Source organism: Pongo pygmaeus, chromosome 2 (genome assembly GCF_028885625.2).
Source record: "Pongo pygmaeus isolate AG05252 chromosome 2, NHGRI_mPonPyg2-v2.0_pri, whole genome shotgun sequence".
In the NCBI taxonomy this organism is placed as follows: Eukaryota; Metazoa; Chordata; class Mammalia; order Primates; family Hominidae; genus Pongo; species Pongo pygmaeus.
The window spans coordinates 38,991,468-39,015,929 of NC_085930.1; the positions used below are offsets into that span (position 1 = coordinate 38,991,468).

The window sequence follows — 24,462 nt, forward strand, 5'->3', positions numbered from 1 at the left end:
ATTTATAGTCTCAAACTAGATGAATAAATAAATGAAGGAATGAATAAGTTTACTGTTTTTAATTATTTCATGCTCATTGATCTGGTCTTCCAAGGTTTTCAATTCTATAATATTGTGTCACTTCCTCTTGAGTATACCCTATATAGCATTTAACCTTTCTTTATTTATTAAAAGAAAAATATTTATTATCAACTATAAACACAAAACTCTATTTAGAAGTATGGTGGCAGGTGAAACATTGACTGGAAGTCTACAGAAATGCCAATATCTTATTTATGGCAAATTGACTGTGGGTGGTGGAGGGGTGACCTGGAAGGAAAAGGAAACGATGCTTTCTATATCTGTTGTGCTGAGATTGGACTTAAACCTACTTACTAGGAAACAGAGCCTATGTGAAGGAAAGGAACTACACATCCATTTAGCCTAGTGGTTGGGGTGGGATGAGGATTAGGAAGATGAGAGGAGTTTGTTGTACTTCGGATTCAGGAACTAAGCAAAGACTCCAAGTTCAAGGGGATTTTCAATTATCATTACATGAGGAAGTCAGGAACTGTAATAAAAGAATGATGACTGTAAGAACATACTAAGATTCTTTGCAATTTGTCTATGTTAGTTATTTTTATTACCCTCTGTCTATTTTTCTGCCATAGTTAACAGCAAAATTCTTGACGCTAAAAAATCACAGTGGCTTATTCAGTGGCAGCAACCTCTTGGCCCATTCTATAGGGCTGACTTGGATAAAAGGTCAAAACATCGTAGAAATACAAAATGATTGTGTTTCAGGTGGCTGCTTCAGGACAAATGAATAGTCTGGAGCTCGGCTTCCCCTGAGAAAAACCTTGGAAGAATAACAGTAGAAAGACAAAGAATAAACAAGCAAGCAAACAAGAAAAAAACAAACAAGCTTATTTATATCTCTTTGACTTAAAAAACAATTTAGCAGTAGACTATGCTTTTAGAAGCAATCTCCTCCACTCCAAAGTTACTATAGTGTCATAGACAGTGACAATTAACTAATGTTACTCAGGGGCCAAGACAGAAGCCCAGAGCACTGCAAGGTTTGTCTGAGCACTGCAAGTGTCTGTGCACTTACGCTTGTTCGTTTAAGCTTTTTTACCCTGTCAGCTGCACATCAAATAACGTCTCTTTTTGCAAGTATGGCTTATACTTCCCAGATGAGTTTCCAAGGCCCCTGCCCTCATGAGGCCTCTCTACCATCCATGGATTGACCTGGGCATCTGGAAGGAACTACAGCTTCTGTTTCATCCTCCTTCTCCCACCCCATGCCTATCTCCTGCCTAAAGTAGTGGGGAAAATATTTTTTTTGTGAGAAAGACCTAAATGCGTTGATTATTTTAGAAACATATCCAGATCAAGAACCGGCTATTTGGAGGCAGTATATTGGCTTCCTCTGTAAGCTGGAGTCTCCTTTTAATTAGCTAAAGGTAAAGTATGCCTCTAGCCTTGAAGCCTAAGTTGTGTATCAGTTCGTGGCTTTTAAACAGAAACATCAATTTTTATTACTTTACTAGCTCAGACTTGGCCCTTCTTTCCTATTGAATTATATAGGATTGAGACAGACCTGAACACTAGAAAAGATACAAACACGAGAGACACTCAGTCCTCAGTGCACTTCCTTTTCAGATTTTCAGATTTCCCTCTACCTGGCTTTATGGGCTCTTTTGAATGAACTTTCTCCTGAACTCTTCAACCTACAATTAATTCAAGAATTATTATATGGATTCAAGGACAGAAATACAACTATTTCATTTTAATACACATGAGGTTTAGCTTCTCCATAAAATCTTAAGCTTCTTTTGGGAAAGATACATGTCGTGTATGATTTCATGTCTTTTGCCATATTGAGTAGAGCACTCACTGAGGATATGTTGTTAAAGGCCAGGTTTTTGAATTTTTGAATTTCTGGAATTCCCCAGGGTCAGATGTTGTTTTTTTCAAGTGTTCTAGTTTAAGGCTGGGCTATGTCTGGTACGTACTTTGCTCAAGGGGACAGAGAAGTGGAAGCTGCCAAAGGAATGCCAACACGGGACACAGTTCCTCAGAGGTGGTGACTAAACTGTATTGAGGAAAGGAGACGAAAGCCAGTGAACAGAGCTCTAGGGAATGGGAGGAAAACAGCCAATTGACAGAATCTCAAACAGGAAGACTGGGGTATTTTTTTTTCTTACCTGCAATTTTTATTTTTATTTTTTATAGAAAATATGTATTATACATATATTTTTGAAATGTTAAAAAACAGCCTCTGCTTAAAGTCTTAAAAAACCTAAGTTTCAAATTAGAGTAATCCCAAACAATTTCAATGCATTTTGACTTTAATCCAGATTTTATATACTATATAAATTGATAAGTGTGAATGAAGCATACATGCATTTTTATTGTATTTAAAAACATTTTTTTACTTTAACGTATGTCTCCTTGTTTCCATTTTTCTAACTTTCCTTCTTTGTTACATTGTACTTTATCCAAAAGAGATTGCCTAATACTCACTATTCTATATCTTTCTGTTCTCACTAAATAATAAATCATAAAAATCACACTAAATCAATTGTTCACTGATATAGTTTTACTTCATTTTTTAATGGCTGAAGAGTAGTTTGTGACATAAGTTTACCATATTTTTAACCATTTCTCTATTGAAGGGCCTTTTGCTTTATATTCATTATTTGGCTACAGTGAATTAGACTGTGATAGATGCATATCCTGTACTTTTTTTCCTACTTAGTTGTGCTTTATTTTATGCTTGGACTAACAAGAAGAAGGTTTTCTGTGTCACAGAATAGATGCATTTTAATTTTAATGGACATTGCATTCCAAAATGTCTATAATACTTTAGATTTTATACTTTCCAGTCAAGCCATCACCATTTTAAACTGTTGCCAGCCTCAGCGGTGTAATGTGCTATCTCTTTGTTACTTTAAAGTGCATTTATGTGACTAGCAGTCAGTTTGAGCATCTAGTCTCTGTGAATTGCTTCTTCAGCCTTTTTTTCTGTTGAGCTTCTATTCTCATCTTGACAAATTTTCAGTGTCCTATGTGTATTACAGAAACAATCTTCTGTCTGTATTCTCCATTGCATGTATTTTTTTCAAAGCCTATTTTATGTCTTTTGATTTTGTCTGTGTTATCTTTTGCTACAGATTTATATGCCTTATCTCTTATAGTTTCTGGGTTTTCAGTCTTAGTTAAGAAGGTCACACTTGCCCCTAGATGTGCATATAATCTCCTAGATTTCTGCAAAAAAAATGTTAGTTTTACTTTTTACAAATAAGACTTTAATACATCTGAAACTCCTTTTTTTTGTACATAATGCAAAACATGAATAAATAGCTGACTGTGCCAGGGCTATTTGTTAATCATCCATCCTTTCTTTGTGCAATGAAAGACAACCTTTGTCAAGTATAAAATCTGCTATTATAATATCGAATGGATTTCTAGATTCTGTCTTTCTTCTAAGGATTGATTTATCTATGTCATGCTGTTAAAAGAATGACTGGATATTAGTACTTTATAGAATTATATAAGATACTCAGCATTTTATATTTCTATAGTTTTGTCCACTTTTACTGTTTATCATATGTATGTAGGCAATCTATAAAATTACACTGGCATACAAATAGTTAAGATAATTTTTTTTAATTCTGAAAATTCATAGTTGGGATTCATATTATAAATGAATAATATAAAATCAGTATGTTAATTTTAAAACATTAATAATTTTTATTATATTATTTCCCATCTAGAAACCTAATCTGTCTTTCCATATGTTGAGGAATTTGTTTTATATCCTTCAATGAGATTTTATACTTTTGTTCATGTAGGTCCTAAGACTTTGAAAATATTTTCTTAAGCATATAAAAGATACATTATATATGGGTACATTTTATGGCAGTTACTCAATTCCAGCAAAGTTTATGGGTTCTATTTTATGGGATCTACAGCAATAAGTTAAACATGTGATTTTGTGTGTGTGTTGTGTTAAAACAGCATATTATTATCCTCTGTATCACAGTCTAAATATAAAGTATGGGTCTTTCCTTTCTCCTACCTATAATTACCTTAATGTAGATAGTTTATAACCTCATATCTCTTCAACCTGTTCTAGAGTCAATGACTCTATATTACCCATGTCTGTCTACTATCAACTGCCTTATTAGTAAATAGTCCTTTTTCCCAAAGGAGTTGATGCAATCACCAACTCTTGTCATTCAGAACCAGAACATGAGCTTCTGATTGACTCTTAGAAGTGATGCAGGCTCCACGATTTACACAGCAGATTTCTATCTGTCTGTCTATCTATTTATCTAATCATCTGTCTATAGGCTTATGGGTGACCTAAAATACACAATACGTCCCAATTTCATTTGAAGTTTATGCATATATTATTTGTTTTATAAATCATTTGAGAAAATATAGGTTTGGACCTTGGATTTTATTTTTGTGTTTTTGTTTTTTTTAAAGCTATGGATCAAATTCTAGTTCCTACTTAGAGCAACAAAGCAAATAAAAATCCATAACATAAATCTAGTGCAAGTTAGTTGATGACCAGACACATTGTACCCAGACAGCCATGCCAATTAGAATCCTGCTTTGTACAGTAGCTATTTTGAGTCATAGCCAAAAGTTTCCATTTTCACAACAATAGAACAGATGCTAAGTTATACTCAAGGACCTATGATTTGTGTAATAAAAACTGAGACAAAACATAGACCCTACAATTTAAAGCTTAAATATGGCAAAACTCATTTTAAAAGATTGACTTATAAGGAACTAATCACAGCTTAATTTTGCACTCAAAGTTGCTCTTAGTGGGAACTAGAATTTGGTCCATAGCTTTAAAAAAACAAAAACAGAAAAAACAAAAAACAAGGTCCAAACCTATATTTTCTCAAATGATTTGTCCATTTGTCTCTGTTTGTCCTATTCTGGGCTACAGAAATTCATGGCTCCCATTATTAGTAAACATACCAAGAAGGAACAAATCTGAGGGCCTGCATTTGAATCCTTGCTCTGATATAATGAGTTGTAAAAGCCTGGACAAAGCAAATTTCCAATACCACATCTATGAAGTACTATACACTTTATATTAGTGGTTCTCAACCAGGACCAATGGTGGTTGTTAATACCAGGAGGAGGCTACTCACATCTAGTGGCTAGAAGTTAGGGATCCTGCTAAACATCCTACAATGCATAGGACAGTTCCCACAACAAAGAATTATTCAGCCTAAAGTGTCAATAGTGCTGAGGTTGAGAAACTGTGCTTTATAGGAGTTTTGTGAAATAAATGGGATACTGCTTATGAGGTACATTGAACAAAGCACCTGGCCTGTAGTAAAGACATATACTGTCACTGCTCTCACTATTATTGCAATTAATTATCTGAACTAATTATTTTTTCCATTCAGCATTTTCTGAGAACACTTTGTGGTTGCTTGTGGGGAGAGATGAAATGGTGAAGTGTGATATGGTGAGTGCCGAATTATGCAGTAAGCAAAATGCCATAAAAGTAATGACATATTAAAAGACATTTACTGGTGACTGTTTTATGACATGTCCAATAGTTTAAATTCAAACATTTACTCTCTTCTATGAATGCTTTCCCTGCTCACAGCACTTTCTCTAAATTAGCAACTCAGGGTAAGGTGTTTTATTTTGTTTTGTTTTGTTTTTGTTTGTTTGTTTATTTTTTGGCAGAGTTTTGCTCTGTTGCCCAGGCTGGAGTGCAGTGGTGTCATTTCGGCTCACTGCAAGCTCTGCCTCCTGGGTTCAAGCCATTCTCCTGCCTCAGCCTCCCCGAGTAGCCAGGACTACAGGCGGGTGCCACCACACCGGCTAATTTTTTGTGTTTTTAGTAGTGACGGGGTTTCACCGTGTTAGCCAGGATGGTCTCAGTCTCCTGACCTCGTGATCCGCCCACCTCAGCCTCCTAAAGTGCTGAGATTACAGGCATGAGCCACCGCGCCCGGCTACTCAGGGTAAGCTCTTAAAGTGAGCTTCATCACATACTAAAATAAACAAACACCAACATTATCTGTATAAAGTTTCTGTCTTCTATTCCTTAAATTTGATCAGATATGATGCAACAATGTGACATCTTATATAAAATGCTCTCTTAAAGATAAGAAAAAGGGTGTGGTGGCTCACATCGATAATCTCAGCACTTTGGAAGGCTGACACAGGAAGGTTGCTTGAGGCCAGGAGTTTGAGACCAACCTGAGCCACATAGCACAACCCCTTCTCGGAAAAATAGCCAGGCGTGGTAGCAAGTGCCTGTCACCCAGCTACTCTGGAGGGTAAGAGCAGAGTATGGCTTGAACCCAGGAGGTTAGGGCTACAGTGAGCCATGATCCCACCACTGCACTCTAGCCTGAGTGACAAAAACCCTATCTGTAAAAAACAAATTAATTAATTAATTAAATTAAGATAACAAAAAGAAAAACACATATTCACTGAATTAATGATTATATAATCTGAAAGACCAAAATACATAAATGTTGTATGTGCTAGCCTTGAGGCTAGTAAACCACCAGATGGATAACTTAAACTGTGCTGTGTGTAACTCAAGCTCTATTCTATTTGGTTTGCAGTAGGACTTTTTGATTAATGAATAAAACCTGACATGCTAAGCAAAGAGAATAGAGATTTTAGTTAAAGATTAATATTAGATCAGCCAAGCCTTACTGCGTTTACATTTGAACAATTAAAGAGCTCTCGCTCTATCGATTTTAAGACAGTGTCAAAGAGTGGTGGTAGAACCAGCAACATTATCATCACCAGGCAAATTGTTAGATATGCAAAGCCTCAGGTCCCTAACCCAGATTTCTGGAATCAGGAACTCTGAGGGTGGGCCCAACAATGGGTGTTTAACCACAGCCCTCCAGGTGATGCGGATGCACACTGACATTTGCCAACTGCTGTACTAAAATGAACAAAACAAAAGAGGAAGCTCCTTCCGGTGATTCCTTGAAGTAAATATATCTATATGGATTTATTCTCCATTTCTCAAGGAAGATGCAATCTAGATTCACTTTTGCTGAGAGTTTTTTCTTCTTAACTAAAACACAAGGGATTAATTTACCTCGATTTGCAGTCTCAACTAGATTTGCAGTGGACCTAATAATAAGAGAGAAGTTTCCTGACTTGGTTTCCATGGCTGTAGACTTCCTCTTGCTAATGCACAGGATAAATTACCTTGTGTAAAGCGAAAAAGGAAGAATTCTGGGATTGAACAAAGTTTCTACTACTTATAGCTAAGTGACTTTGAGCCAGTTACATTACCCACATTATCCTCAATAAATCAAGGAAAAACTAACATCATAATAATATTGATTCTCCAGACTTGCTACTTCTCTATGAACATGATACCTCTCTCCATTTATTTTGGTTATCTAAAAAAATTGGCTCAGAAAGATTTTGTAATTTTCAGTGTAAAGGTCTTATACATAATTAGTTAAATTTACTTCTAGGAATGTTGTTTGATACTATAATACATGCGTTTTTTAAAATCTGTAGTTTATTAATAGCTTATAATAATACTATTGATTTTTATATTTTGGTATTTTATTCTGTGATGTTTAAATACTACTCATTACTTATGTAGTTTCTTGGTAGATTCTTTTATATATGTAGATTATCATGTTCTCTGAGAGACATATAATTTTGACACTTTCCTACATTTATGGCTTATATATATTTTTCTGCCTCATTGCATTGGATTGAACCTCTACAGCAATATGGACAATGAGTTGTCAGAGAAAATATTCTCAGTGTTAATGAGTTCAATATTTCACCATTAAATGTAGTCTTAACAGTAGGTTTTTTTGTGGATACCATGTTCTTCTATTCTTAGTTGCTCAGAATTTTTATTCTGAATTATTGAATTTAGTCATTTTTTTGTTATCTATTGAGTGGAACATAAGACTTTTCTTTCTCTTTCTGTTTATGTAGTATATTCAGCAGTTTGTTGAATAAACTCCTATGATAGCACCTATAATATTTTACCTAAGTTATTCAATTATTTATCTATACTGTGCAGTAATCAGAGTTCTGCAAATAAACAGAACCAACAGAATGTGTGTCTATAGAAATAGATTTGTTTTAAAGAATTGGCTCACCTGATTGTGAAGGCTGGCAAATGCAAACTCTGCAGGGTGGGCTGGCAGGCAGGAGACCCAGAGGGGAGTCCATGCTGCAGTTCAAAGGCAAAGACGATCTGTTGCAGAATTCCCTCTCACTTATGTGAGGTCGATCTATGGTTCCATTCAGTCACCTTCAACTGATTGGATGAGACTCATCCACATAACGAAGCAACCAATGCTTTACTCAAAGTTCACTGAGTAAATATTAATCTCACCTAAAAACACAGAAACATCCAGGATAATGTTTGACCACACATCTGGGCACTGTGGACACCTGAAATTAACCATCACGTATTATTGCTATTTCCTTCACTGGCTGTGCATTCACCATGTTGTACACTTTAATTATATACAATTTTTATTTGACAGTTCACCTTGAAATTGGCCCGATTTCCCCATAGAACTTGTATTTATGATTTTCATTGAATGGAACTAGAAATTTACCTTCCTTGTCTTAGAGCTTGAAAGAATTACATTTGTCTTATCTAAGTTCCTTTCTCAGGAAACCAACCATCAGGTTTCCTGACAGTATCAAGGAACTGAAACTTACCAGATCACTGCATCTGGCCAATAAGACGCAAGACCCCCCCATTCATCACGATTGCCTAACAGACCACCTGCTACCCATTGACTAACTCCTCTTTTGTACACCTCCCTAATTTCTGTTTTTCCACATGTAGTTACATTTCTTCCATGCTCTATAAACCCTTAAGTTTAGTCACTTGAAGAGATGGATTTGAGATTAATCTTCCATTCTCCTTCACTGTAGCATCCACATAAAGCCTCCTTCCCTGGAAATATTCATTGTCTCAGTGATTGGCTTTCTGTGTGGTGAGCAAAACCCCTGGTGTTTCAGTAACAATCTTAATAAAACAGGAATTTAAAAAAATAATAATAATATAAATGTACTGTATGAATCTTGCAGCATGAATAGAAAGGAATTAAGAAAAACTAACCCCCCTCCCACATTTCCTTTTTCAGGAAGGGAAAAATCAATATCTTACAGTACAGTTTCCACTCTAAGAAATACTACACATTTTATGTTACAAGCAAAATTTTATGGAATAGTTTATGAAATAAAATTGAACCTCATAGTTTTTAACTTCTTTGTACAATAATATTTCGTTTAGGCACTGCCCCATCCTCCTTTTAACTATTTACTATATAATTTTGGTCATAACTTAAAGTGGATTTATTTTCAGTGCCTTTTTAAAGTTAACAAGTATCTTTGAATACTGTAGTTGTCCTGAGTTCAACTCCATGTTTTATAAAACAGGTACAGTCTTCCTTTATGGGAGGAGGAGTTTCTTTCTATGTCTTTGGTTATTAGAATTAGAAAAACTGCCTTGATCAGCATACATTAAATTTTTGAAAGTTAAGTTTTTCACCCCTTGTGAGACTAATTCTATCATATTCTTCATTTGTTGATGATTATGATGTGAATTCAATTTACCCTTCCTATTGTGATTGTAAATTTTCATGTAATGAAAGAAAAGGCACAACCAAGATCACTGCACAGCATTAGTAACACGTAGAAAATATATTTCACATTCTGAGATGAGATAAACTCTTAGCTCTCAAGGTCACAGAATGCTAACAGTTAATTGGCCTTTTGAGAAATCTTTTTTTTTTTTTTTTTTTTTTTTCTTTTATTATTATTATTATTATACTTTAGGTTTTATGGTACATGTGCGCAATGTGCAGGTAAGTTACATATGTATACATGTGCCATGCTGGTGCGCTGCACCCACCAACTCGTCATCTAGCATTAGGTATATCTCCCAATGCTATCCCTCCCCCCTCCCCCCACCCCACAACAGTCCCCAGAGTGTGATGTTCCCCTTCCTGTGTCCATGTGTTCTCATTGTTCAATTCCCACCTATGAGTGAGAATATGCGGTGTTTGGTTTTTTGTTCTTGTGATAGTTTACTGAGAATGATGATTTCCAATTTCATCCATGTCCCTACAAAGGACGTGAACTCATCATTTTTTATGGCTGCATAGTATTCCATGGTGTATATGTGCCACATTTTCTTAATCCAGTCTATCATTGTTGGACATTTGGGTTGGTTCCAAGTCTTTGCTATTGTGAATAATGCCGCAATAAACATACGTGTGCATGTGTCTTTATAGCAGCATGATTTATAGTCCTTTGGGTATATACCCAGTAATGGGATGGCTGGGTCGAATGGAATTTCTAGTTCTAGATCCCTGAGGAATCGCCACACTGACTTCCACAAGGGTTGAACTAGTTTACAGTCCCACCAACAGTGTAAAAGTGTTCCTATTTCTCCACATCCTCTCCAGCACCTGTTGTTTCCGGACTTTTTAATGATTGCCATTCTAACTGGTGTGAGATGGTATCTCATTGTGGTTTTGATTTGCATTTCTCTGATGGCCAGTGATGGTGAGCATTTTTTCATGTGTTTTTTTGAGAGAAGACTAAAAATTGCATTCAAGTATTATTCAAGATTTTGTATAATAGCAATACAAAAAACACAATGTGTTAAATTATAATTAATTATAATTGTTTCTACAAATCTTTGCTACATACAAGAAAGTGTGATGTAGACTACTAATTTATGCTTGGAATTGCTATTTTTTTTAACTACCTATCTGATAAAGGTCTCTTACTTGAGGAGGCTACATGCCTGTAATCCTAGTATTTTGGGAGCCCAAGGCAGGCAGATTGCCTGAGCTGAGGAGCTCGAGACTAGCCTGGGCAACATGGCAAAACCCTGTCTGTACTTAAAATACAAAAAAATTAGCTGGGCATGGTGGCACCCGCCTGTAATTCCAGCTACTCGGGAGGCTGAGGCACGAGAATTGTCTGAACCTGGGAGGCAGAGGTTGCAGTGAGCCAAGATCGCACCTGCACTTCAGCCTGGGCATGAACCTCACTCTTTACTAGTCTCATACTATATAGCAGCAGGACTTTATTTAAGAGTGTTTTCTGTAGCTGTAGTAGTAATGATGCAGTTATAGAACCTTCAAACTGGCTAATTTCTTCTTCAGAATTACATGGCAGTTTGTACTGGGTTGAAACAAACGGTGCAATGGACTAAGCTTCGCCATCAGAGACAAAGCAAGACTTTGAAAAACTCAGAATAAACCTGGGCATGTGTTGCTTCTTGCTGCCACTGTCCATGTTGTTCCTAAAATCTCACTTCCAAGATGCCTTTTCATATGTCTCCTGTAGAATTTCCACATGCACTTAACCCGCTGCAGACATAGCAAGAGAGGAGTACACTAAAAGAGCAATACAAGCATCCGTATTTTAAAAAACTGTGATCGTCAAAATACTCTTATTCCTATCTTATGTATAAAGAAGACTGCAAAACTTAGTAAGGGTGATATCTGACAACTGCTGATTGAGAATCTTAATAGGCCTTTTCCTTGTTTTATTGAAAAACTTTAGTTATCCACAGCATAATGGGACCAGAATAGTATGAATTATTTATTCATTTGTTTAATTCAATGAGTAGTAATTGTCTCCTGTTTGCCAGATTCTGGGTCATGTACCAAGGATACATTACAGAACAAGGTGTTACTTGGAGAACTTACAGTTCTAGTGAGGATGGTCAAGTTGAACAAGTAATTATAACAGTTAAAACATGATTAAAAGTGATTGTATTCATTTTCTAAGACTTCCATAAAAAGTGCCACAAACTGGTGACTTACACAGAAATTTATTCTCTCATTGTTCTGGAGACTAGAAATTTGAAGTCAGGGTATCGGCAGTGCCATGGTCTCTCTGAATACCCAGATTAAAATTTTCCCTCCCTATTCTTAGCTTTTGGTGGCTCCTGACAATTATTGGGGTTCATTAGCTTGCAGCTGCATCACTCCAATCTCTGCCTTCATCTTCACAAGGACTCCTCTGTTTATCTGTGTGTCCTCTCCTCTTATAAGAATACCATTCACTGGATTTAAGTTCCATCCTAATCTAATATGACCTCATCTTGATTTAATTACATCTGTAAAGACCCTATTACCAAATAAGGTCACATTCTGAGATTCTGGATGGACATAAGTTTTGGGAGGACACTGTTCAACCTGTTATACATGTATATATTTATTTTTAGGAGGAAAACATCTTTTGCTATAATTGGGGAGATACTTATAAAATATGAGGATCCCTTCCTAAATAATATAAAGCAACGATTTTAGATAAAAAGACCAAAGAAATAACCTGAATATTTAATAAATGAGGAAACAGCACAGAGCGTTGAGTTATTGGATGAACCTCATACAATTTAATATGGAGAGTCTTGGCTTTTAGATATAATTATCTTGGAAATATGAACTTGCAATGGTTCACTATTAGGTGCTTTTAACAATGCTTACTGGTTATGCATTGAAAATTTTTGTCTGTACAGATATAAGACCCAAATCTTATTTCAGGCAATAATTGCTATGTTATTGTCTTAATGTCTTAATTAAAACCACTGAAAATATCACCTCTCACTGACTGGTAGAGATGATGACGAGCTATGAAATATTACACATTCAGGCAGAAGAAACATGAACTAACTTTACCAACAAATCCGGTAAATAATCCTGGATCCTGGATTCCCAGGTTTTTGCTTAGAATAGATTCAACCAGGAAAGCTACCTGACTTGCACTGTGCTGTGATGTGAGTAAGAAATAAACTTTTATTGTGTAAAGCTATTAAAATCTTGAGGTTATTTGCTATGATACTTAGCGTTAATTACCCTAATACCTTGACTTTTGGGACTTCAAGAGAACTTATAGATTAGTTGATTTACTACCTTCATTTTATAATGAAACAGAGAGAACATGTCCAAAATCACTCAACTAATTAGTAGTGCATCAGTATAACCAGGGCTGTAGTCAAAAAATCATTCTCTAGTTGTTTGCTTCAGAAATCCAGTAGAAATGACAAAAGTGTTAGAATAAAAATATTCTATAAATACATTTCTTTTTATATCAGAATTTGACACCATAGCCTAACCGCTTGGTGACATTCTTTGAACAATGTTAACTCTGGGTCAAGAAGAGAATTAATTAGTGTGTAGAAAGAAGACACGGAGCTAAAAGTGACTAGATGTGAATTTGATGCCACGTGGAATTTGAACGGAAATGAAAAGAGGAAGACAGACACCGAGTTTTTTCTGGGGGAGGTTGTCAGTTGTCAGTAATCAGCAGAAGAGAAAAGGAACATATTCAGGTCACCTGGAGACACAGCTCTCCGGAAACTGAGGCATAATGGAATGTCCAGAGTGGCCAGGGTTACAGGCAAATTGGGGATAAATATTGGGTAGAATGGCAGTTCTAAAACTAAAAATTGAAAAAGTGCAACGTAACAGCCATCTAAAGGAGCTATGGATAAGTTAGGTAAACAAATAAATAAAGTTTTTTTGTTTTTTTTTCTTTTTTTCTTTTCTTTTTTTTTTTTTTTTTGAGATGGAGTCTCACTCTGTTGCCTAGGCTGGAGTGCAGTGGTGAGATCTCGGCTCACTGCAACCTCCACCTCCCGGGTTCAAGTGATTCTCCTACCTCAGCCTCCTGAGTAGCTGGGACTACAGGTACGCACCACCATGCCCAGCTAATTTTTGTATTTTTAGTGGAGATGAGATTTCACCATGCTGGCCAGGCTGGTCTTGAACTCCTGACCTCGTGATCCACCCACCTCAGCCTCCCAAAGTGCTGGGATTACAGGCATGAGCCACTGCACCCAGCCACAAATAAATAAAATTTTGAGAAGGGAATTGAATGAATTAAAACAGAGAAGAAAGTATATTTCACTTTGCAGCAAAAGCTTTTATGTGCAGTGAGAAGTGCAATGGCAGTTGGAAAGATTAGCAAATCTCGATTTCTTAGGATTAAAAAGCTAAATTTTCTTTAGGTGAAGAGGTGAAGCGAATAGGAAAAATATGAGGAATTTCATGTTCACAGAGGGAGAACCTTAATTAAACCAATATTCAATCCATTTAAAAATCATTTCAAACATAATTCCAAATTTGATGCTTGGTCTTCTATTTAGTTTTTGCAAAAGAGTAACCTTTTGGTTTTTTATTTTATCTGATTCCCTGAGTAGTCCTACTAAAAGGAATTACTGTAAACCTACATTCATCACCATGCATAACATAAGGTTTCTATTTAGAAAAGAAAAAAGTCAGCACTTTTGTTTAAAGTGGCTTTTAAAATCCACAATAGTTTTGTTTAAGTTTTTAGGGAATGTTTTTAGGAAAACTCAATATTTCTTAAGACTCTAAAGTGAAAAAAAAAAAAGTTTTGAAGTCAAAGCAGAAGCAAGTTTCTTATCACTACTCATAATAAAAGAGTCACAACCTTCAGCCTGAACAGCAGTTATGTTTAGTTTTTGTTTTAAACATTAATAGTGAAGTTTGCCTGAGACTAATTTTGCATAAAAAACTTTGTCTCCTTAGTAAATTTAGAAGTAATTTGCTTGCTAATTAAGTATAGCCTTTCAGATTACAAATAGTTAATGGAAATGTTTCACCTTCTCACCATGCTCTCAGCTTTTCAACTTACTGTATACCCATACAGACTGCAGTGAATGCTGGTTGTTGTTGATGATGGCAGTGATGGTGAATATTTCACATTCCATTTTCTTTGGGTAACAACAACCCAGCTTCCATAGGAATCAACTATTTCTCACTCCGTTTGATTTTCTTTGTGTTACCAATCATAGTGGGGATTTAACCAACCAATCCCAACACTTCATCCTCCTGACCACAGAATTTGGTTCAGGGAAAGTCATATGGCCCAAGTTACACAAATTGGAGCGATTATCTGGCATTTTATGTGAACAATAAGGAAAGCTTTTTCTTTGCCTTTAAACCATGATGTGATTCCAGAGCTTCTGGTGACCATAACCCTGTCACACAGAGGAAATCCTGAAAAAATTCTCAAGTAGCTGGCTTAATCATGGCTTTTTTTCTCTTTGTTTCAATTTAAAATATATCGAGTGCCTATTTTATGCAAGATGCTAGGCTAGAGACAGTAAGAGGCTGAAAGATAAATATGATAGTACATCTTTGTTAAGCTTTCCATCTACTGAATAGCCTGCAATATTTCAATCATCATAGTTTATTCTACAGATTCTAAATAGAATATGTTTTCTTCCAGCTATTTGATAGCTCTGAAAATATAGTGGTGAGAAAACAGACATGCTCTCTCAACTCATGGAGCTTATAGTTTATGAACAGAAAGACATTAATTAAATAGCTATGGGAATATTTAGTTATAAATTATGATATTCTGAGGCATATCTAACGTATTTGAATACTTATATAAAAGAAGAATCCACTTGAGATTTGACAGTGGAATGTGGTTGTGGTGGTAATATAGTGAGACTTGAAAGCTAATGCTGGAAGAAGGGAAGGCCTAAACCTTTAATGCTACTACTGGGCCCTGAAGAGAAGTATGACACTGTGACACTAGACTAGGAATGCTGCCTTTGACTTAAATGTTCAAGGTCTCCACTACCGTTCTCAATCATCCTCCTTGAAACTCCTTGGTAGCCTAAATAAAAGAAGCAACAGAGGTTGGTATAGAGGAGCTATTGGGACACATCCTGGAAGTCAGTGTAAAGTAGACTGAAACAGCAATGGTCCCTACATTTCTGGGACACCTTCCCCCCCCCAACACAATGGGGAGGGGCAATTGCTTCTGGCTGACTGATGGTGAGGAATTTCTAATAATAATAAATTATTCAATGAAAAGAATGAGATAATTTTTCACAAGTGTAATTTGACTATAATCTTGCAAGACAGTGTTTGAATAAATGAAACTTGAGGAAGCAGAAAAGATGGGTCTACTCGACATATTTTGCCATCTGCTGCAACTTTGCTGGAACGAGTTTTCTGCCATCAAAGTATTAGGTCCTAACATGAGGTTAGTACTCCGTCATTGCTTTGAATGAATGAAAGATTGCAATGAGAAACAATTCACATGTTTGTGTTCAGCAGCTTTGCCTAAGTTCTAGGTAGAATGACTTTTTATCCTAATATATTATTATTGGTCATTTCTCCATTAACATCTCTTCATCAGTTCCTTTCAGAAAAAAATATATTTGATTCTATCGACTTCTTTCTTTATTTGAAAAAAACTGTATTGTTATAAAGTAAAAATCTTAACTATATTTCTAGCTCAGAAAGTTTGTAGTTCTGTAACTAGCATCTTTTAAGCATCCCACTGTTGCTACAGAGGAATTTTACTAATAACAATTCCTACTCTAAGAACTAATAGAGACAGTTAGTGACGACAAGTATCAAGTTCATTTCCAAAAGCGTGTGGTTATTTACTGTTCGCTATTCAGCATGTGGAAAACTTTGGTGGAGTTCTTCCTGAGGAATTGGAAAAGACATCAAAGAGGAATTAAAAGTACTCAAAGACTTGGGTTCAAGGACATCAAATAGTCAAAGATTAGAGAAATGCCATTCTAAAGAGGAGGCAAATTAATAAAATTACATGCAAAGAAAAGTAGAGTTTGATTTTTAAAGATCTTTAAAGCTATAGTGTGAGCATTTCAAAATTATTTCGAATGAATTTTCAAATTAACTATTTCAAAGGCAATCTACTCTCCAACAGTTTATATCAATTTCTATCAGCAGACTATAATCTAAAAAACGCTCATATGGTAAGCAAACTTTCCTTGTTAGAGAAAATTTCTTTGAATTACCAACTGGTGAAAGTTTGCTATAATTGGAGACAGCAGAGAGGGAAAAGTAATAACTTCAAATGAAAATTCTAGCTTGAAGGAAAGTTGATTGAGTGAAATTATGAAATGTTCAGTTATTTGTGGGCATAGGTTTCTTTTCTGATGATAAGGTCCATATTTCTGCTCTTTATAATCATCTATAGCTCCTTTCATGATTCCTTGTTTATGTTTTAAAAGCTTCAGGAAGAAATGCATGCAGAGTGTGTAAGGAAAAGAATTAAATTCAAAAGAAAAATAAAACACATTAAATAATTTAAAGTAATATAAAATGAAGCAAATAAAATTTTAAAGGCAACAAGTTATGCCAATTGATTTATTAGAAACTAAAGAAAGAAGACTGGAAAGAATAAAGGGAGAATGGATGAATAGGTATACAAGTATTTATCAGTCCATCCATCCATTCATTTATCCATCCATCCATTCATTCATTTGACTCCAAACTGTCTACACCCCAGATTCATATTTCTAGATACTTTTTGGACAATTCCATCAAGACTTTACAGCTTTTTGTTTCTCAGTAAGTTGAAAGCACTAACATTCACTTAATTTCCCAGGATTACAAACTCAGAGTCATTCTTTATTTGACCTTCTTGTCTGCCACTCATACAAAATTATCAAGTCATACTAATTCTACATTTGAAAAGTCTCATTTGTTTTCCCTTTTTGGGGACACGTCATAGATCATCTTGCATGGATTACTGCAATAGAATTGTAACTGTCTTCTGATTTTACTTCTTGGAGCACTTCCAATTCATCTTATTTATTGATGCTCAATGTATTTTTCTTTATTTTTAAGAAATAATTCTTTCAAATACACCGGATATTATACAATATAGCATAACAGAACAATATTTAAAAATTGTATTTTGCAATGTTTGTTTTAAACATTTTAGTTATTTTAATTTTTTAGGACATAAAATACTACTGCTAACAACTGAAGATACTTTTGTACCCCTTCCCTGTTTTCATTTCTTTCGCACCCTTTTCAAACAAACCGAGTGCCCTAAGGTTGGCATGTACCTTCCCAACCATTAAAAATAATTGTATTGTGTATGTACACATTCGAAGCAATATTTTGTATAGTTTTTGTATTTTAAAATAAAAAGGCATGGTATAATACCAGGCATATTCTTCTGCATCTTGCTTTCCTTATTCAACATTACTTCACATTACTGCAACATTTTTTCATTCAACTTGATATGATGTATTCCTGTTGATACAATTAATTTGAAATTCTGTGTAGTGCTCTATCTTCCCATATTTCCTAATATTTATTTTTTAAGATTTTAGTTTCAGCTTGTTATTAATCATTACCTCTTCCCAATTGGTTATTATTAGTATTATTAATAGCGTCAGTGGCAGTATAAGTAGTACGAGTGCCAGTCAGTGCTTGTTTAAATTTATAAACATTTCATCAGTTTCTTTGCTCGTTTCTTCTTGCATCCTACTGTGTTTTTATGACAGGTTCCTTGTTAATAAAGTCCATTTCTTAAATAGTAAACTCTCAGAGTCTTTGATTAAACCATCATTTAACTTCTTTCTTGATTGAGTCCACAGAAATGCGTGGAGTTCAAAGTTTACCTTGGCACCAGATATTATTTTATCCTTCTCTGAAAACTTTTACTTTTAGCCAAATTATTATTTTTGTATATAGCTGTCTCAGTCTTCTCAGGCTGCTGTAACAAATCACCATAGACTGGGTAGCTTATAAACAACAGAAATTTATTTCTCACTGTTCCAGAGGCTGGGAAGTCCAGGATCAAGCTGCTGGCAGACATAGTGTTTGGCAAGGGCACATTCCTCATAGGTGGTTCCTTCTTGCTGCATCTTCACAGGATGAAGGGGCTAGACAGCTCTCTGGAGTCTCTTTTGCGAAGGTACTAATCTCATTCATGAAAGCAAAGCCCCCGTGACTTTAATCACCTTTTAAAGACTTCAGCTTCTAATACTATCATATTAGGGATTATGTTTCAATGTATAAATTTTGGAGAGATGCAACTATTCAGACCATTGCAGTATCCTGTAATTTTTTTTGAATTATTTTAAAGATTTCTATGTGATTGATGGTCTATATTTCTTAAATTCAAAAAAATCTGGACCTTTATTGTGTTGAATATTGCCTCTCACTCTTTCTCTTTATTATGGAAGTGTATTAGACATATGTTACTTACTGAATCTATCATTTTGACTCAAAACTTCTTTTCAGGTCACCTCTAACTTAACTTTTGAGTTACATTTTATATGATTTGTTTTCAAGGTCATCTTTTCCTGGTTTATTGTCTTAATGGAATTTACCATCTAACAGTCTCTAAAATGTACTTACTGTCTGTGTAATCACTTATAATTTCAGGGGCTGTATTTCTTAATGTTGACTTTGTTCCTAACTTTAACCTACCTACCCTTCTTTTACACCCTTAGTGTTTTCATTGTGATTTCTATTTTTTAAATCTTCTTAATCATTTACCACTTGGGTATTAATATTATCATTTAGTTTATAAATTATTATTTCCAATTCTTGGTGCTAGTCTCCCTCTCTGTTGCTTTCACAAACTCTCCCTCATAGTGGATAGTTTCCTCCTTTATTATATAATTTTTTAATGTGAGCTAATCCTTAGTAGGATTCTTTGTACTCTAGGAAATCTAAAGTGTTCTGATGTATGACAGGGTTTCTGTAAACTGGTTTATTTCCTCTGTGGTTTTAGGAATTTCAGTGGTATGGTAGGCATTCATAGATGGCCCTTCTGAGCTTTGTGTCTTAATATTACCCCATGATTCTGTTATATTACATGGTCATGATGGTCAACTTTAGGTGCAAACTTGGCTAGGCTATAGTCCCCAGTTATTCAATTTAATAATAATCTAAGTATGGCTGTGAAGTATATACCAAAGAGTATCTGAGACAGATCTCGACCAATTTAGTTTATTTTGCAAAGGTTAAAAATTAATATGGTCTGGCTCTGTGTCCCCAGCCAAATCTCATCTTGAATTGTAATCTGAATTGTAATCCCTACGTGTTGGAGGTGGGACCTCATGGGAGCTGATTAGATCATGGGGGCTGTTGCCCCATGCTGTTCCCATGATAGTGAGTGAGTTCTCACAAGATGGTTTCATAAGAGGATATTTCTCTGTTTGTATTCATTTCTCTCTCCTGCCACCCTGTGAAGAGGTGTTTCTGTCATGATTTTAAGTTTCCTGAAGCCTCCCAAGCCATGAGGAACTGTGAGTCAATTAAACCTCTTTTCTTTATAAATTACCCAGTCTCGGGTATTTCTTCATAGCAGTGTGAGAAAGGGCTAAAAGAAAGATGATGACCTATGAACCTCAGGCGGTCCTAAGAACAGGTGCTCGAGGTGGTTGGGTTACAGCTTGATTATATACATTTTAGGGAGACATAAGTTACAGGCAAAGACGTAAATTAATACATGTAAGCCATATATCGGTTTGGCCCAAAAAGGCAAAGGGTGGAGCAGGGGAAGGGGTGTGCTTCCAAGTGGATTTCAAGGTTTCCTGACTGGCAATTTGTTGAAAACATTAAACTTTGCCTGAAAAGGTGAAATCAGCTTGAGTTACAGTAAGGGTGGTGGTGGGGACTATGCAAGCCAAGGTTCTTGTCATGTAGATGAAGCCTCCTGGTAGCAGGCTTCATAGAGAATAGATGCGAATGTCTGCTAGGGAAGGTGTTATACTTTAGGAAAGACCTAGTAAGGGAAGGAGATTCTCTACAGAATGAAAAATGTCCCTACAAGAGACAGCTTTGCCCTGCTATTTCACAATATGTCAAAGAAATATATCTTGGGGTAAAATATTTTGATTTCCTTTTAGGGTCTGTTATCTGTCATTTGATGTTGTACCAGCATCACTTTGGAGTTCGTATCTCATTGCTACAGAGTCTGTTCTGTCAGTCTTAGGATCTCTATTTTAACGGTAATGCTAGTCAGTTGTGCCTGAACTCCAAAATGGGGAGAGGCATTAGGACTTCAACATACGAATTTTGGGACACGGTTTATCCCATGATGGAGATAATGGATGATCACTTGTCAGGATATTGTCCAGAGGCTACTTCTCATGAAAAGCAGATTTAAAAAAAGGCTACTAATACTACGAATCTATGATTCAACACTCCTAAATACCACAATGGAAAGTTTCATATAAAAGAATATTCTTTATAATTTTAGAAGTGTCAAACTTTAAGTTTCCTAAACCTTATTTACTCTCAATTAGTATCTCCTCATAACTTCCAAGCTATTTCTTATCTGTTAAATCTGGACAGAAACTTTTGGTACATATGGAGGGGATATAACATGTAACTATCTGCTTTATTATTTTAATGATAATTCAAGTGTTACATATTTTTCAAATATTATTGTGAGTCAAATGATTCAATCTAAAATAACTTTTTAGAGATAAATATGCATGAAAAGTACATTTTAAGTAAAATTAAGCTTATTATAACTTACTTATTTTAGATTGTTTATAGTTAAGATTTTAGAATTGTCTTTATTTAATACTTTCAGGGTTAGCCTGAGGCTTCTCTAGGTTGGGGAGGCTCAAGAAAGAATGGAAAAGAAATAATGAAGCAGAAGTGGTCTGTTTTTTACAGAAAAAAAAACAAGATAAGTTGCTATCTTGAAACTTCCAAGCTAAACAACATAATTATAAGAAAAATCAGGATCAGGTGGTAGAATAAGAGTACAGTTTCACAATCAAATTCCTTGGAGACAGATACTTCGGCATTAAGTAGTCTTCCAATCTGACAAAGGCAATACAGGGCATATAGTCTATATTACATAATACACCTTCTAAGCCTAGGATAGTGCCCTATAATTAAATTAAAGATTTAATTATATTAAATTATTATTAATTAAATATAATTAAATTAAAGATACTGGAATACAAAATATAAATATTAATACTAAGCAGATAAATGTAGAATGTAGATAAATGTAGATAAATGAAGAATATGCATATCTTTTATAAGTTAAGGTGATGTTTCAATGCTTAATTAAGTTCAAGTTAGTCAGATTTTACCATCAAAATGCATTAAAATAAATTTTAAGATTTTGAAGCTCTTGGATTTCAGAATTTTTGATATGCAGTTGTGGACTGGTATAAATATGCAGTGAGCTGTGTATTTAGTGGGGAAAAGATAAGATCCTGAAAATCGGGGTAAAATGTGTGATTCTTCCATAAATATCAAAGAACATCTTGACAATAGGGCTTTCCAAATAACTATAAATTTGTTTAAGGAACTTAACTGGACACATCCCTATCATCTGGCATTTGCACTGGCTTTTTAAAACCTGTACATTTATAATTCCATCTGAGTAGGAACATATTTTACCACTATTAGCACTAAATAAATATTGTGATGTCAAAAGGTAATCAAACCCCCAAATTGTTGGCCATGTGCTGCCTCACAGATCCCCTGACTTCTGTTTTCCCTTGGGAGAAGACCAATGTTTGTCAGTAATTGGACACTGTCATTCTAAAGGGGTCCTAAGCCCACAGATGCCACCATAGCTGGGAGGAATCTGATTTGCAACTTCACTAAAACAAAGTCATTTACTTCTTTTGTTGCTCTGCAAAGGCAATTAGAAGCAGAGCAGCAGCTGCATATAATAGTAGAATAAGGCTGAATGGGGAGTGTGTATGTACGTGGGCTTTGCATTTTAAAGCAGGTATAAATAAGCACTCTTTTCATCTTTTCATTTATTTTAATTCTCTCAAAGAAGCCAGAATTAGGAAATTTGGAAAAGAACAGGGAGAACCTTGTAAGAGAGCTTATTTGTCATCAATCTCTGCTTTTCATTTCTGTCAGTTTTAATTCCAGGATGCATTCCCATGACTTCAGTGATCCTCCACTTTAGTTCTGTGTTTAGGATTTTTGCAATGACAAAGAGCTTAAATCTACCACATCTTGATCCTCTACTAACAACATTTGTCACAATTAAAACAAATATTTACTTCTTGTGCTAAATGGTTTTTCTGACAATCTCTGGCCTTTTTTCCATCTTTGGTATCTGTTCTCCTGAGGCTGTTTTCCTTAATCTAACTAAACCAACTGAGAGTTCAAGGATTGGGGCTTGTTTAAGTAAAGAAGATAGAAACACCTTTCTATTAAAACTGCTTTTGAAACACACTCCATCCTTTAATTTTACTTCAATAGTTTCTCCTACCACCTATGTTTTCAGTCAAAAAAACTTCCTTCTCATCCTCATAAGTGACGAACGATTAAAATTACTGATGGCAACAGCAATGTGCTGGATAGTAGTTAATTATGCTCTCGTACATGTCTTTCATTAAGGTGCTGTTTTCTTCACCAGAGTCCTCAATAAAGCATTTCTCAAAGGGCCCCTTAGGAATCTGTGCAAGAAGGAACAGTCTATCAGGGAGCTCCAGGCGGGATGCAGAGCTGAAGCCTGTGAGGCGGTATTATTGAGCCTGAGTAATGCAAGCTGACAAGGCCTGATCAATGGGACTCTCTGGGGGTATGGTCTGACAAATGTAGGCTCCATGACAAGCATAGCTTTCTAAACAATATGAGGCTTTATTTACTGGTTCATTAGTTATGAAAAAGACTTAGTCCAGAAGAAGAATTGGGATTTAATGAAGAAATTGTCCCCAGTAGTTGAAAGCAATATGACTTGATGGTATCATCAATGATGGGCTTATTGGTATTCATACTTTTCATCCTACGGCATCAGTAAAATCTCTGGCTAAAAAGCATTACTAAGGAAGTGCCTAGTGGCAAATTTGGGTGAGAAGAGTCGTATTTCTGGACTTGGCATCTTTGTGTTTGCCAAGGTATGCCAAAGGTGAAAACTAGCGCCGTCCAATGGCTTTGAAGCTTTGGCTTCTAAAATATGTTCCATTATAATAGTCTTGACTGTGATGTTTTGTATCTTCAGTTTAGAGCAGTCTTTCTTTACTGTTTTGTAATATTCCATATCTAATGAAAATAACTTTAAAATAAAATTTGGAAAGGAGTACTCTTTACTTGGTTTTTACTACATTGGAAACTACATCTTTGAAACTAGTTACATTGTTTTTCCTAGATGAGATATGTTTAGTAACAGAAAAAGGAGGCTTTTAAAGTAAGATCTTTCAGAGATAATGCAGTTTTGTTGAGGGAGATTGAGAAGCACCCATTTAACATGAAGTGACAGTTAGTACACAGGATTTTAATCTCAGTCTTCAGTTCCTCTGGTCTAAACAACTGACAATAACCCAAAATAAGTATATGTAAGAAAACAGTTCTTTCAGAATATTGCCTTGTCCCCCATCATTTATGTTAGGATGGCAGCTTCTTAACTTTTAGGTCCCTGTTACTAAGTTTTTAGTATGATTGAAGTTTTTCAAACCATAGGTTTCGTTATCACCTAGAATACTTTGAAAATCGTTGGCCGTGTTTCCATAATGTTACCGCTCTCTGTTAACCTTTGTGATTCATCCACATCTGCTAGTGGCTCTACTGTATTGTGTTATTATTATTATTTTTATTGGTAGAATGACAGAGGAAGAGTCATGTTCAAAATCTCTATCTCCTTGGAGAATGAGAAGGAAAGAGATATCCAATTATCAAGAGATATGGAAGC

The 24,462-nt window shown here is 35.3% G+C and overlaps 1 long non-coding RNA gene across 3 annotated transcripts in view; it reads right to left on the reverse strand.

Moving 5' to 3' along the window:
- Positions 1-595: 595 nt before the first annotated feature.
- LOC129033813 (uncharacterized) overlaps positions 596-24,462 on the reverse strand; it is a 50,452-nt gene continuing 26,585 nt past the window's right edge. For 2 of the 3 annotated variants that reach the window (XR_008501676.1, XR_008501675.1), the window contains 3 exons: positions 8,133-8,371; positions 7,097-7,209; positions 596-838 (listed from right to left, as the gene is read on the reverse strand). This is a non-coding gene — a long non-coding RNA (uncharacterized LOC129033813). The remainder of the gene's footprint in view (positions 839-7,096; positions 7,210-8,132; positions 8,372-24,462) is intronic. The other variant, XR_008501677.1, reaches the window with a different exon arrangement.